Source organism: Carassius auratus, chromosome 11 (assembly GCF_003368295.1).
Source record: "Carassius auratus strain Wakin chromosome 11, ASM336829v1, whole genome shotgun sequence".
NCBI classification, from domain to species: Eukaryota; Metazoa; Chordata; class Actinopteri; order Cypriniformes; family Cyprinidae; genus Carassius; species Carassius auratus.
The window spans coordinates 15,458,968-15,464,791 of record NC_039253.1 but is presented as its reverse complement, the minus strand read 5'-3'; positions in this window follow the sequence as shown (position 1 = coordinate 15,464,791).

Sequence of the window (5,824 nt, the reverse complement as noted above, 5' to 3'; positions counted from 1 at the left end):
CCTTAAAAGAAGATAAATATTTTAGTTTGCATATAAAAATGAAATAATAATAATAATAATAATAAAAAGAAAATAAAAAATATATTGACAAAAAATAAATACAAAACACAAACTTGTAGTAATAAACATTGCAGGTATAATCACTATTACAATGTTTAAATGTATATTCCAGGAGGTAAGTTATGTTATATAAAACAAAGCAATTCAATATTGATAAATTAGATTTTAGATTTAAAAAATGTTTTGATTATTATTTATATTATTATTATAGTATTATAAGCAAGTTTACGTAAGCGAGTTAAGGTGTCCAGTCTTAATTTGCTAACTGACCTTAACACGGACTGAATGGGTGGAGTGGGCAAACTCCTTTTATCATCTCCTCCAAGGTCACGGTCACAAAAATGATCATGTGTCACTCCTCCAGAGCCTATTGGTGCTTACCATGTGCCAAAACTGACACAAAAGGGCAAGCCACATTTTTATCTTAACCCAAACCCAAGCTTTGTTATTTTTATAGTAGGATTTAATTTTGCAGGGTATGAGGACTCTGATTGTGATTGTGTGATAGTCTAGTTATTTTTATTTTTTTATTTTTTTTACAAAAATCTATTTACATTTAGATTTTTATCAATCAGTAGGCCTATAGTTACAGAACCAATTTTAAATAATATTTTTTTTTCAGCTTTTTTAAAAACAAAAAAGAAATCATAATATTACAGCAATAAAAACAAATATATTAACAACAATTAAAAATATATTTTGAGATGTTTCAGCAAGTGGAAATGCTAGTTTTATTTTTATTCATTTTGTAGTTTTATCATCTGTTACAGATTTCATGTTTTTAACTTACATTTCAATTCAGTTTCTCACTTCAAAAGTAATAGGCTTCCTGTTATGTAAAAAGAGTAATTTATGAAAGCAATTAGTGAGTTACTTTTCATTTTGAATACTGTCATTTCTATTCTATTTCTGTTTTCTGTCTGTCATTTCTATTCTGTTTCTATTTTTTTTTTTTTTTTTATTCAACCTGGTTTCAAAATTGTTTAGTGATAATAGTGGCATTATCAGATCTGCTGTTACCATAACAAATGTGTGCAATTATGCACCAACTTAACACCCAGGCTTTTAATCAATGCAGTAATAATTAATAATGAACATGTTTCTCCTTAAAGTTTTCTCAGTTAATTCTTGTTTTCGGAGTTATATTTTGATTTCAGCACCACAATCATCTAAGCGGCTGTAGTCACTGTAAATTCCCCCTGGTCCCTGCTTGGATAAAGGTTACAGAGATCCACTCAGCGGCAACAAGCAACACACTTAACGTTGGCTGTTTAACATCTCTTCAATAACTCGTCAACAATTCTCTCCTCAACATACAGTACAAGTATTAGGTGAACATAATGGCCCATGTGTTCAGTCTTCTCCCTTACTCTAATTGCTTGTTTGCGGAATCCTTTGTTGTAAACGCCAGCGGAGGGGGGCATTGTGTGTGTGTGTGTGTGTGTCTGTGTGTGTGTGGCCACAGTAAATGCAACCCTAGATGAAATTACTGAAGGGTCCCTTGTGCTTGACATGATATGGGATGCTAAAAATACATGCCGATATAAGCCAAGATCCACTGCCCTTAATGATAATAGCAACATAATTGAGAGGGATTTTCTTTCCACCATGCAAACGAGCACAATTTTCTGACAGAGTAGTAGTAAAATAAATACAGTTACTCCAAACCGATCTATAAATCTATCATAAAAGTGGTATTAGAATTTGGGAAGAAATATAGAATATAACAATAAATTATCAATTATATTAAATATCATATATTAATATTATTGTAAATTATTTATTTGTAAGGGTTTATGCTCCATTTGGTACAGCTAAAATAATATAATTCAAACAACAAGGCTGCATCAAGTAGGCTTTTTTTAAGCGTAAGATCAGTGTGAAATATTTTGAAAAAAATTGGCTTCTCATATAATAATTAATTCACACATCCATGCCACTTCACTGCCAAAACACATTTTTGATTTATGAAACAGCAGGTGTGGTGCAGAACTTTCCAGACAAAGTGCTAAAATAACAGGCCTAAAATCAGCTTATTATGCAGGCAGCCGCTGCTACTTTTCCACTGTGGTGTCAGTGCAGTAATTGAGTGTGTTGGAGCGGAGCGCCTCTTTTTTACACACCGGCCCCAGTGGATCTGACCTTGAGATCAGTGTCCTTGTATGTGGAAAAGGAGTAAAGAGTGTGGACCAATAGGGGAGGGACTCATAGTGTCCCAATATAGACAAGAATACTCCATCCCTGTCTCATGCCAAAGGCTGACATTCCCGACAAAGTGCAATAGACAAGGCATATTGTTAAATACACTGAGCACTGTTGCTATGCTCATTGAGCAAGAAATCATTCAACAAAATGAATAATTTACAAAGAACAACTTTGAAACCTGTTGCTAACGATTACAGCAATGTAGTGGGATAACTACAAATGATTGTCGTTGATGGAACTGCAGCTATCTTTTGGCAAAGCATTGAGTGTTTCATTGATGACGGCAACTTTCTTGCACTTTGGTTAGATATAGCAGGCCAGTTGAGGGCTATTCTGGGACGCTTCATAAGTGTGGCAGCTGGGTTATGTACAGCCTCACTTGCAGGACTGTGCATAAAAAACGTTGACAGACAGATAAAATGTGAGAGATAATGAAATCAGAGGATGCCTGTAACATTTTAAATCCTGTTTAAACACAACACACAACATTTAGGAAGATTAAAGTAGCTGTGAAATAACCACAACCCTGAAACGAGCAATACTTTTGTGCATGCAGATATTTATCTGCATATTAATCAGCTGTTGCGAAACAGTAGAGTTAAATCAGATCATCTCGACTGAAACAGGGATTCCTGGAATCAAAGTTGCAATTGCAGTTGGGTCACAGTTGTTTTAGATCATTGTGCACCAAATGCCAGCAGGCTTAGAGACTGAAGGAAAGGGAGGCTGAGATTTACAGGCACACACACACTTTTGAGGGGGTAGACCACCACACATACATACCTAATTTGTCATATAAGACCTGATAATTCAGATAAACACCCAGCTCTGCAAGTGATAATAGGAAATATAGTAAAGCATGTCAGTGTTTCAAATAAAATATTGCTGGCGTCCGCCACCGGCCTTTAAAGGCAAATTTATTGGTGCCAGTTAGCAGCAGCCACTCCATTTTGGTTCAGCACTTGGATGTCAGCTAATCATCTGCAAAACCTTTCAGCAACTGCGCTGTCTCTGTTGTGAGTCATCAATCCATCCGTTGTGAGACTGGAAAGCATATTGAGGAGACATGAGTTAATACATCAGCTCTTCAGTAATCTCACTCAATATGAGCAGAGCCCAACATGAATGTATGAGTTAATTAGTCTTTTAGCAAGTGGGGGGTCAAGAGAATCTGCTCCTACCCCTGTGGCTTCAGACTTTAGACTGCCTTTCATGAGTTAAGTCATGGCCTTTGACCATAACTGGGGATACCAGCATCTTTAACTGGTTTTCTATTTATGCCCTGTCATGGCATACCTTCGCTCGGCTATCTCACCGCCACGTGGCTTTATCTAAACCAATACAGACAAGCAGTCGCACTTTGGGATATCGCAGCAATCCCTGACTCATTCCAGTAATGCATTAAGCGTCCCCAGTCTGCTTCATACTGATGCAGTGACGATCTTCAACATGACTGTTGTAGAAAAATGAACTGGTTTGTTTTGTCTTCCTTGATGATGTTTTAATTTTACACAGTGGAGGCCTTGTAAATCGATAATTAATAGTTCAAATTGTTTTATAAGGCAGTGTTTCACTGAGATTACCTACACCAGTGTTTTAGCCTATATGTTTTCATGACAAGGACCCCCTAATATGATAATCTGCTTGCGAAGGCCCCCCTCCAAAATAAAGGCAGCTATATTTTCAAAAGCATTTTGTCCTGTGTGAAAAATGTGTAATAGTTGGTTTACATTTAAAATGAAAAAGACAGAAAAGTCCAAAATATGGGAAAAAAATGTCATCCTCTGTTGATTTGCACACCTTTTCTCATTGGAAACATTATTCCCCCATTTTGGACTTTTATTATTAATGTTCAGGGACAGACTGGGAGTAAAAAACGGCCCGGGATCTTCTCCCAAATAGGCCCACCACAACTATTAACAGTCGCTACTAACAAATACAATAGAAACCATCACAGAAATTATAATGATTTACACTATAAATACCATTACAAACATTACAAACCATCAACTTTTATCCATTAAAACCATTAAATTATGGTTTCCTGTAGTGTGTTTTGGGACACATTACATTAGGATTTAGTGGCTTTAACAAAATCTATGAATAGAAGGTGACCAATTACCAGTAGAGAACAACAGGCGCCATTACAGTTTCCATTAAAACAAATACAATTTTCATTATAACCAGTAAAACCATTACAAATTATGTGTTGCTTTAAAAAAAAGGGTTAAACTATGTATCATTGTATGAACTAAAATACTTGAAATCTATTTAAAAAGACTTGAATGCAAAATGTCCTGATGGCCATTCTGTCCCTGTTCATGTTAAATAAAAGCTTCTTGGTGTCTGTTGTTGATCCTCCTGCCATGTATAAACCAAAAGAGAAACCTTTTCAGTTCACCTCAAATTTAAAGGTGCTATATGTAATTTTTGATGTACTAAAGCATAAAAATACCATAATATGTTTGCAGATGTTAAATAAACATGCTGAGTTCGCATATTTGCTTTGTGTGTTCCGTGTTGGAATGTCTGTTTTTGTTTTTGGTCTGTGTGACTCCACCCACTGACAGTTTAACCAATAGGATTACTACAGCCCTGGTTCCCAGTTGGCAAAAACACAGCATATTATAGGTTCTGAAGCCACAAACCAACTGAGCCAGAGATCACAGATTTTACCCAACATAAAAACCATATGCTGGTTAGATATGTTCTGATGCTGGTTTGAGTTTGTTTAAGCTGGTCCTCTGCTGGTTTATGCTGGTCATGTTCTGGTCTTAAGCTGGCCGAACCAGTTTAAAATCACCTCAAACCAGCATCCCTGTATCAAAACGTACCTAACCAGCATATGCTAGTTTTTTCAACAGGAGTCTCTAACCAGTTTTAGGTTTAAGCTGCCTATACTGAGCAAAAATACATGAAAGCTCTGAAGGCAGCTCTGTTCCTCATCGTATTGTTAAGAAATTTAAACCTTACTCGTTTGTCTGACCTGGTGTTGCGCTGATAACTCGCTAATATGGAGATCTTGCTAATAAAGTTGGTATGTCATTCTGAGTGCCGTCTGTGCGGAGGTAATACCTGAATGTACATCTGATGAATGAGGTGTAAGCACATTGACAGTGTCCTCCTCGTAGCTTTACCCATGGTTCCTCTGAACCGTATAAGGGCAGTGATTCACATGCCAGAGGCCACAGTTAATATTTAATGTGGTGTGGAATGTGAGGGGGTTTGCCCACTACTAAAGACAGTTTACTCTGCCTCTGAACCGTCCCGGGGGAGAATGGCACCTGTCTCATGGAGCAACTGTTTAAACGTAGGACACAGCCTGTCCAAGACACAGATGGCTTTCAGCATGCCTTTCTCAAAGACTAAAGAGCCGCATCTGAACTGTGAAGCCTTTTATTATTCTTTATCATTCCATTCACATGTTTGTTTGAAAAAACGAAACTCTTAGCAAGCATATTTTGTCACCTGTAAAATGAAAATATCACACATGTACTAGTCTATCCTAGTAAATTGTTCTTGTATATTGTCTTCTGTTAAACGGATAGTAGAACTCCAA